This window comes from Babylonia areolata, chromosome 2 (assembly GCF_041734735.1).
Source record: "Babylonia areolata isolate BAREFJ2019XMU chromosome 2, ASM4173473v1, whole genome shotgun sequence".
NCBI lineage: Eukaryota > Metazoa > Mollusca > Gastropoda > Neogastropoda > Buccinidae > Babylonia > Babylonia areolata.
Genome location: NC_134877.1, coordinates 69,634,139 through 69,645,742, shown reverse-complemented (window position 1 = coordinate 69,645,742; position 11,604 = coordinate 69,634,139).

Genomic DNA, 11,604 nt, shown 5'->3' with positions numbered 1-11,604 from the left:
TGCAGTTATTCTTGATTTTACTCATGTTTCATATATTCTAAAGCGCCTGTATCTAAAATGATTTGTACTCGTGTGCATGATGACGAAAGAGGTGTAGGGTGAGAGGGATGGCATGTATGGATGAGAGGGTTTGTTTTGGACGTGTGTGTGTGTGTGTGTGTGTGTATGCGTGCGTGTGTTTCAACGTAACGCCCGTGTTTGTGCGTGTGTGTGTGTGTGTATACGTGTGCGCATGTGCGTGTAAGTGTTGAAATGACTGTGCGTACATCTGTGTATGAATGTGTGTGTGTGAGAGAGAGAGAGAGAGACAGACAGAGACAGAGAGACAAAGAGCCTGTGTGTCACACACACACGTGCGCGCGCGCACACACACACACGCATACACAAAAATTCATAGGTTTTTTTTTTTCAGAATGTATTTCGTGCACATGATGGGAAGTGGGGATGTGGAGCGACTTTCCTACCCTGGAAAGTCTCGTTCTCACTGTCAATGGAGGTGAAGTCATATCATTATAGCATAGACACCAACGACATCATTTGTGGAGATAGGAAAAACATGTCATACATACATAAAGAAACCAAAATTAAAGCTTCGATCAGACTCTCTCTCTCTCTCTCTCTCTCTCTCTCTCACACACACACACACAAAACCAACAAATACATACATGCAATACTACAGCAATTTTTGAGCTGGTCTCTTTCCCTGATTCAGTGGTTATTGAGGAAACTGGGGGGGGAATACAAATCAATCAAAACACGCTTTCAAAAAATGAATGAATGAACATAAAATTGAAGCTCAACTAAAAGGGTGATCATTCCACACCATGGGCAAGAATACAGGATATACCGACAAGAGGTACTGTGCATGTGAAGTGTACTAGTGTATTGTACAGTGAGCTTTAACAGTAACAATCACTGCCGTGCAGATTTGTGCAGTGTTTTGTTTACCATGCCTTTTTTATGTTATCCGCATGCAGTTATTAGTATATTCAATCGCTCTGCATAAATGTTACAAAAATATATGCTTTTACTGTTACTTGTGTCTGCTCGATTACTAATGTGCATACATGTTATTTTCAACCACATTGTACTGATATTGTATAAGTTACATAAATGCAACCACACTGTATTAATACTGTGTAAAAGTTACGTAAATGCAACAATCTAGAATTCAATTCAAATTATTGTGCTGAGTTATATGCATGTATAAAATTGCATCATAAAGAGATATGTAGTGTGCACATACACACAAACAGTACATTATACTGCACTGTACTGCTGTCCACATTTCATGTTACGTGCATATTTCGTGAATTGCACTCCATGAAAATGCATGCATGGCTATTACGTTAATTAATACATCTTGTGTATTCATGCATGTATACTGCACTGCTTTGCATGGTCTTAACTGACACTGTAAATGTTATGACCATGCATGCATACCAGTAACATGTTGTACAGTACTGTATTGTATTCATTCTAAATTGTATTATATTGATACATCATTTACTGCTTTTATATATCATTCTATTTCCCAACAAAAGTAATGTACACATTATGTGCAATCATTTTCATAATATTCATCATTAATAATGATCCCTTTTTTTTCTCTTTTTTTGCAATTGTGCATCTCACATATACTGTACGGTAGTAATACCATGATTATGTACTTTTCATACATGAACATTGTGCTATACTAAACATGCATGCAAACACAGTATGCTCACAAAAAGTATTTATTACACAGTTATTAATATGTATATATGCATGCAGATGTAAATAATACTGTATTGAGCTGTGTTGCATGGGGCGTGGGGGGTGGGGAGCACACTAGTGCAGAATGACATTTTTCTGAATGGATCTGATTGTGGACATGTACGATTTCTCCATCTTGCGCGTTTTGTTTTCTCACAACATTGTGCAGTCACACAAAAAACCCACCCTAAAACAGCCAACCTTTCTCTCCCCTTACATGTGCATATATGTACAAGAATGTGCCAGATGTGTTGACATTTGACGTGTGTGTGTGTGTGTGTGTGTGTGTGTGTGTGTGTGCACCAGAGTATAGGCTGTGAGAATGAGCCAGAAAAAAACCCCAAAAAACATAAGTCCTGAACACACGATCTTTTCAATCGGAAAGTGTAGCACCCAGACCACCCCTGACGTTTGTGGAGGAAGGAGGAGGGGGAAGACAAAAGCAGAGAAGAAGACTGGTGGGAAGAAGCTCTTTCACCATACAGGCCTCTCCTTTCACCATACAGGCCTCTCCCTTCAGCCTCACCTCTCAACCAAAATTCTCCTCTTTTCTTTCCATTTCTGTGCAAAAATAAACACACACTTGTTTACCTAAATTCCATTAAAATAAATAAAGAAAGAAAGAAAAAAGAAAAGAAAGAAAAGAAAAAAGGTATCCATATCAGTTCCACCCAACCCCTTAGCACCTTACGACACAAAAACAAAGTTGTATACATGCATGTATTATAACACAGCTAAACCACTCAAAACAACAGTATTTCTCTCTTTTTGGGGGGGTGGGGGGTGTGGGGGGGGCAGAGGAGATATAAAGGCAGTGACATGTAATGCAGTGACAGGCATTCCCCTGTCAACAACGACAGAGTGTGAACAAAGAGAGAAACACATATGTGTGATGGAACCAGCGATGACCACTGGACGCAAGCGACGGACTCAACAGAACATCAGTTTATCAGTGAAACCATCATCCCTTTCCTCACTTCCAGGACAGGACAACCTCCCAGCTTACTTCCTTCCACTTCCCAGCTGAGCTCTTCCCCCTTCAATTTACTGAACATTACACGGTATGTGCTGACCACTGGTGGATCATGGGAGCTTCAGAGCCCAAGAGCTTAACTTTCACATGAAAAATCCCAACATTAGGGTAGCCATCTGGGAAGGTGGGGCCCAGTCCCTTAAAGACAACCATCAGGGCAGCCACTTCATACCATGGGAAGGTGGGGCCCAGTCCCTTAAAGACAACCATCAGGGCAGCCACTTCATACCATGGGAAGGTGGGGCCCAGTCCCTTAAAGACAACCATCAGGGCAGCCACTTCATTCCATGGGAAGGTGGGGCCCAGTCCTTTAAAGACAACCATCAGGGCACCCACTTCATACCATGGGAAGGTGGGGCCCAGTCCCTTAAAGACAACCATCAGGGCAGCCACTTCATACCATGGGAAGGTGGGGCCCAGTCCTTTAAAGACAACCATCAGGGCAGCCACTTCATACCATGGGAAGGTGGGGCCCAGTCCTTTAAAGACAACCATCAGGGCAGCCACTTCATACCATGGGAAGGTGGGGCCCAGTCCCTTAAAGACAACCATCAGGGCAGCCAGTTCATACCATGGGAAGGTGGGGCCCAGTCCTTTAAAGACAACCATCAGGGCAGCCAGTTCATACCATGGGAAGGTGGGGCCCAGTCCCTTAAAGACAACCATCAGGGCAGCCACTTCATACCATGGGAAGGTGGGGCCCAGTCCCTTAAAGACAACCATCAGGGCAGCCACTTCATACCATGGGAAGGTGGGGCCCAGTCCCTTAAAGACAACCATCAGGGCAGCCACTTCATACCATGGGAAGGTGGGGCCCAGTCCCTTAAAGACAACCATCAGGGCAGCCACTTCATACCATGGGAAGGTGGGGCCCAGTCCCTTAAAGACAACCATCAGGGCAGCCACTTCATACCATGGGAAGGTGGGGCCCAGTCCCTTAAAGACAACCATCAGGGCAGCCACTTCATACCATGGGAAGGTGGGGCCCAGTCCCTTAAAGACAACCATCAGGGCAGCCACTTCATACCATGGGAAGGTGGGGCCCAGTCCCTTAAAGACAACCATCAGGGCAGCCACTTCATACCATGGGAAGGTGGGGCCCAGTCCTTTAAAGACAACCATCAGGGCAGCCACTTCATACCCACAGTGTCCAGGGCTTGGCATGGGAAGGTGGGGCCCAGTCCTCTCCTTCCACAGTTTCGACCTTCCCCAACCAAAGTCAGGTCACCATTCACACCAGTGTGGAGTGAGAAAATCCCCAAGGCATGACACCATGCCCAAACAGGTCCTCGAACCCTGGCCACTGGTGAACACTGCAGTCAGTCCAATGCATTTACTGACTGGGCCACAGGGCGCTGATTTCACAGGGGCTTCATCTCTTGATGTAACAGCCTGCACCAGCACCTTGGGAGGATTGTAGAGGTAGATCATGCCAGACTCAGCCCCACTTCTTTATCAGTGTGTTACCTTAAGGTGTAATTCTTTTAAAATGAATGTTTTGTAATCATCTTTCATGAGTAAATGCATGCAGAAGATCAAGTACACATGCTAAAGATCCTGTAATCCATGTCAGCATTCAGGTTATGGAAACAAGAACATAATACAGCATGTACCCCCCCACTCCCTGAAAAGGAAAGAAGATTGCCTACATGGCAATACCAGTCATACATGTAAGAAGCGAAAAGGAGGCTATGACAAGATTTCAAAAAAATAAAATCAGCATTCCCATGCATAAAACTTTTTTTTTTAATCAAAAAAAAAAAAAAAAAGCAAATTACTGAAAATATGTAAAAGAAACTCTTCAAATGCTCTTTCTTACTGTATCGTGTGTGTTAAAAAAAAAAGATGAAAAAAAAAAACGAAAGGGGGAAAAAAAGGGACATTGTGAAACTGAAAGTCAGTCTTTGTCTTGGCTTGATTCTGTTATTGTTTTTTTAAGCTGATGAAAATACCTTCAGAATCATTAGCATCATAACCATCATAACTCCAAAATGACTGCAAAATTACAATTACAATTACACACACACACACACATACTGTGTGTCAGTCTCACAATGGTGCAACCATGGCTAAGTTTCTCAACATCAATTCCAATCATTCACAGTCCAGCTGGTTGCAACATCAGGCGTGGCCGACACAAGTGAACACAACAACAACAGCAAAGATCAAAGCTGCACCACCTGTGAATATCAATATGGCAAGGCAATAGATTGCTTAAAACACACCAAGCCCCCCCCCCCCTTCCCCCACCTCTCTCTCTCTCTGTGTTAAAAACCAGACCTATTTTCCACACAAGCTAACCACAACATTCTGAAGAGCTAAGCATACATCTACACACACACACACACACACACACACACACACACACACATCACCAGTGTTTCAAGATGAACTATGTTTAACATATGAAAATAATAAAATATATAAAAATCAACTATGTTTACTGAAATCAACTATGTTTGACACAAGGATGCATATAAAAATGAACTATATTCACTGATTTGTCTTTCCAAACTGACTTATGAATCAACACAGATATGCAAATGAAATCAATAAATACCGTGTAAACATAAATGAATGAATCAAATTAATAAATTATATCAAATAAGACACAAATAAATAGATCAAGTGAAAAAATAACAGCAAACCAAAAACAAATAAAACACTCATGGATAATAAAATTGATAAATTACAAATAATGAACAAAGGAATAAAATGAATAAGTGCTAATAAAACACAAATAAATATAAAATAAAACACAAATAAATGAATAAAATGAAAAAAACCCAAAAAAACAAACCAACAACACCAACAAAACAAAAATACAAAAGCACACAAAGGGATAAAATGAAATTAATAAATATCAAATAAAAGTTAAAGCACAAACAAATGAATAAATTACTAATAAAACAAAAAAAGAACAAATGAATTAAATAGATAAAACACAAACCAATGAATAAAATGAATTACAAATATTAAAAAAAAATTATCAACAAATGAACAAACGAAATGAATCAATAACAAATAAAACACAAACAAGCATATAACTGGGGGAGGGGGGGGGGGGGGCATGCAATGCTACACAAAGAACTAATGAATCAGTCCAAGAAGAATTCATTTCTTAACAATACTTTTTAAAAAGTTGTTTTGAACACAGCACTGACTGGAGACCAACGACTACACAATGTCACCGATCAGACTGCAGCCAGAAAGACAGTTCAGTTTCACTTTCTCAAGTAGGTGTCACTGCATTTGGGTGAATCCATATATATGCTACACCACATCTGCTGGCAAGGTGCCTGACAGCAGTGTAACCCATCGTGCTTGTCAGGCCTTGAGTGCATGCATCATAGTAGATTTCTTCCAAAGTTTTGCCAAAGGACAACACTTTAAATGCCAGGAGTTCTTTTACAGTGCACCAAATATGTACTGTGCAGAACTGGATATGTTCCCTTTGATTTCCCAGCCAAACTTGGGAGAAGGGGCAGGAGAGGGATTCAAACCCAGACCCTCACAGTCACTGAACTGGCAGTGTCTTAACCATTCTGCCACCTGACTTCAGGAAGACAGCAGGACATCAGCTGACATGACAAACCCAATGGCTGACCGAGCAGACAACCATGGGAGAACAAGACGAGATCCAAACAAAACTCCAGACTTTTTCCACACCAGAGTGAAAGTGTTCCTTATCCGAACACAAAACCAAACTGAAATCAAATATGTGTCTGCTAACTGCTCATGAAATATTGTTATTTGTGTTTAATTTTCACTTCTATTTGTTTTTTTAAATGTTTGTTCTCTTTTTTTTTTTTTCCTAATGTGTTTTAACACTTTGTTGAATCGTACTGGTCAAGGGTTTTACCCAAATCCCAAGACTTTTCCAGACCCTTAAGGTCAAAACACGTTTTTCCAAACACTTTCCTGTCCTGAAAATGGTTCTCTCAGTTTTCAAAGACTTTTCCAAACTTACACAACTCTCAAGGAACCCTGGACACAGGACATCTGACTCTGAATACACTTCTTGCCGTGGTCATCTTTCCAAGCACTGCCACACCAATAGCACACAAACACTGTTGTTGTTGTTGTTTTATATCAAACAACACTTTAGTGTAGGATGATGTACATGTGGGATGTACACACAGAGAAATCTGTTGTGATTAAAAAAAAATTAAAAAAAAAAAAAAAAAAAGCCAAACATCACCTCACATGTCTCTTTCCCATCCACGTCAATGAATAATTTAGTTCCATTTTCTTCTTTCACAATCTCAACTTCAGATAGGTCATGATCTCAGAAAGCAAGTAAACAACAACAACAACAACAAAAAAAAGCCGTTCAATTTTAGCTGTCATTTTCAAAGTTAGCCAACAAACAAGTCTTTCAAGAGCGTGACTGCTTTTCACAGCACCAATTCACCTGCTCTTAAAAAATTGTCAACACAGTATTTTGTATAAAGTGTATCACCTCTCAAAAAAAAAAAATTCTCAAATTACATTTGAAACACTTTAAAAATTACCTGACCAATGTGAGGAAAAACTTTTCAATCAAATAAAACACCATAACAAAAAGATACAGACCACAGGGAAAATATTACTTTTCATGATCTCAACCTCCTCCCATCCCACCCCACCCACAAAAGTTGACTTACTGTCATAGCAAACAGACAAGTTTTGTTGGTGGCCTGTCAAAAAATTCTCTTGCAGAGTTGATCAAGCATTCTTCTTTCATGTATCAATCTTCCTTCCAATAAAGGCACACACACTTCCCACACCATCACTGTCACTGACACAAGTTACATAAACCCTTTCAACCCATTTCAGGGCTGAAATTGCCACTTTAACACAATCCCACACTGGCAGTCTGAACTGTCAAAATTTCAGTTCACCTCAGTCCAACCTGGCTTCTTCACTTTTTTTCTTTCTGATGCAACTCTTCAGCACTCCCATTTCTAAAAAAAATGGATTTCAAAGGGCACTACTTCAAGACTAAATAGTAAACTAATGATAAAAAATTAAAAACAATGACCAAGTAAAAACAAAACAAAACAAAAAAACCAACAAACACCTAAAAAAAGGGAACCAATAGAAAATGAAAAGAGCAAGACTAGCTTGCAGACAGATGAGATGTGCCACAATCAACATCTGCAACCGGTATTTGCGGGCTCATGCAAACACACCCACACATATTCATGGTTTTCAACGCACAAAATTCTTAAGAAAAATCCACTTTGACAGGAAAAAATACACTCGCTAACTTTTTAAAAAAAAAAAAAAGAAAAGAAAAAAGAAAGAAAAAGTGGTGTTGCACTGTAGCAACATGCTCTCCCTGGGGGAGAGCAACCCAAATTTCATACAATGATACAGAGAACTGCCCTGTCGCAAAGTCAAGAGTACTACAGTACAACACATTCATACAGAGAAATGCCCTGTAGCAAAGTCAAGAGTACTACAGTACAACACATTCATACAGAGAAATGCCCTGTAGCAAACAGTACTACAGTACAACACATTCATACAGAGAAATGCCCTGTAGCAAAGTCAGGGTACTACAGTACAACACATTCATACAGAGAAATGCCCTGTAGCAAACAGTACTACAGTACAACACATTCATACAGAGAAATGCCCTGTAGCAAAGTCAAGAGTACTACAGTACAACACATTCATACAGAGAAATGCCCTGTAGCAAAGTCAGGGTACTACAGTACAACACATTCATACAGAGAAATGCCCTGTAGCAAACAGTACTACAGTATAACACATTCATACAGAGAAATGCGCTGTAGCAAAGTCAAGAGTACTACAGTACAACACATTCATACAGAGAAATGCCCTGTAGCAAAGTCAAGAGTACTACAGTACAACACATTCATACAGAGAAATGCCCTGTAGCAAAGTCAGGGTACTACAGTACAACACATTCATACAGAGAAATGCGCTGTAGCAAAGTCAAGAGTACTACAGTACAACACATTCATACAGAGAAATGCGCTGTAGCAAACAGTACTACAGTACAACACATTCATACAGAGAAATGTGCTCATTCATACAGAGAAATGCGCTGTAGCAAACGGTACTACAGTACAACACATTCATACAGAGAAATGTGCTGTAGCAAACAGTACTACAGTACAACACATTCATACAGAGAAATGCGCTGTAGCAAACAGTACTACAGTACAACACATTCATGCAGAGAAATGCGCTGTAGCAAACAGTACTACAGTACAACACATTCATGCAGAGAAATGCGCTGTAGCAAACAGTACTACAGTACAACACATTCATACAGAGAAATGTGCTGTAGCAAACAGTACTACAGTACAACACATTCATACAGAGAAATGCGCTGTAGCAAACAGTACTACAGTACAACACATTCATGCAGAGAAATGCGCTGTAGCAAACAGTACTACAGTACAACACATTCATGCAGAGAAATGCGCTGTAGCAAACAGTACTACAGTACAACACATTCATGCAGAGAAATGCGCTGTAGCAAACAGTACTACAGTACAACACATTCATGCAGAGAAATGCGCTGTAGCAAACAGTACTACAGTACAACACATTCATGCAGAGAAATGCGCTGTAGCAAACAGTACTACAGTACAACACATTCATACAGAGAAATGCGCTGTAGCAAACAGTACTACAGTACAACACATTCATGCAGAGAAATGCGCTGTAGCAAACAGTACTACAGTACAACACATTCATGCAGAGAAATGCGCTGTAGCAAACAGTACTACAGTACAACACATTCATGCAGAGAAATGCGCTGTAGCAAACAGTACTACAGTACAACACATTCATGCAGACACATCAAGCAGCCCACACACACTGTGCCTCAGCTGATTGAAGCACCACACCTGTCAACCACCTCCCCCTCCCCCATACACACCCCTTCCTTTTAGTGCCATGCCTCCCTAATTCCACATCTATTATTTTCTTTCTTTTTTTCTATTTCAAAATCTTTTTTTCTACAGAAATGCCCATGGTTTGTCCTCACCACAAAGCAGATTCTTTCTTTCAAGTGGCATCAACTTGAATCCATTCTTGACACTGTGGTCAAGACACGATTAAAAAAGCAAAAGAAAAGAAAAAACTCCAAAAAGAAAGAGGGAGGAAGGGTGGGAGAGAGAATGTTTGATGAAATCAAATTGTGCAGCTTATAACAACCGTGAAAAAAAAAAGGGTGGCCACTTCCACACAGATTACCCGTCAGTTCCCAAAACCAGCTGAAGAGAAGTTGGAACCCAAAATAACAATACAATATCCATCAAAATAAACGATCAAAACACAAAACTCACCTTCCTTTTCACTCAGTCTACATCAAATCTAAATCAAGCTGAAAATATTGAAAATAACGTAAAAAGCCTGATTCCCCAATGTCTGAAAGTGAACATAAAATTCAAATCAAAACACCTACCTCCTGACTGGAAACACACACACTCAGGAACTGAAACTGAAACCCAGGAGCACATGGCCAAGGGAGGTGTGAGACTCCGGGGGGGTGGGGGGTGGGGTGGGGGTTTGGTAAGTATTGTTTATTGCTGCTTATATTCCAGCTGACCACACACGGCCATATCAGGACTGTCAAACCATACAAATGCTCAACTGCGTCAACACAAAACTGTCACATCTACAAAAAAAGAACAAAAATCAAAAACCAACACAAAGGCAAACCCACAAAACACAGTCCATAATACAATATCTAAACCAATTAGCTCCATATGGAAAATAAGACCAGGCCATGCTGAGAACTTCAGCCCGTCTACTTATTTATCATCATCAGATTAAAAATCATAAAAAATGGAAAAATACTTCCAAAAGTTGAACAAAAAATACATAAAAAAGGCCATAATCAAATAACACTGTTGAATACACACCTAGTGCAGATCCCGATGTTTACAATTTCACTACCTGATCACCAGAGCAAAACAGTACAGATCGTACATCATACACTGTGAAAAAGAACAAAAAAAGTGTGAAGGCTTGATCGAAAAAAGAAAGGGGAATGGACTGGGAAGGCAAAAAAAGGAGACAACAGCGAAAGAAGAAAACAGGCAGAAATAAAGACAGCAATCGGAAAGAGGACATTTTCAGCACATATTTTCCAGAAGCTGGGAATGCTATTTATACTGCAAGACCCCTAGCATCCCTATGGGGATGGGTGATGTAAGCAGAATACAAATGAAACACTCCATCTCCCTTACCACACACCTCAATACAACACCTCACACACAGCCCCCCCCCCCCCCCCCCCCCCCCGAACCTCCCTTACCTGTTCATATATCCTCTGAAAACACACGCAATGACTCGGCATGACTTAATACAGTCTTTTCCCCCCGCAATACTCAGTCCGCTACTCCGAAGCATGTTTACTGCAAACATCTACATGATGACATTAATAGCAGAAGGTCAGACATAAGTGGTAGGTTTAGAGCTCCACGCGCAAGAACATCTCGATACATTAATTCATTTATTCCTACAGCCATTCGCGCACACAATCAAAACATCCAATACACTAAGTGAACCCTCCCACCCCCCAAGCCCCCTCGCCACAGCAACACCTGAACTTCACCAGCAGACGAGTGTATGGGAGCAGACATTATGCGTGCATGTGGGACTGAGCGGGTGAGCACGGGCAAGCAAGCATTTTTGTGTGTGTGTGATCGGAAGTGATTTTTAAATATTTTCTTATTTTACTTGGATTTCATGTATCTTAATGTTAATGTTCTAATCTTATTGGCGTGACATATGTTATGTGCATGCATACGTTGGTTGTGTGTGTGTGTGAGTGTGTGTGTGTGTGT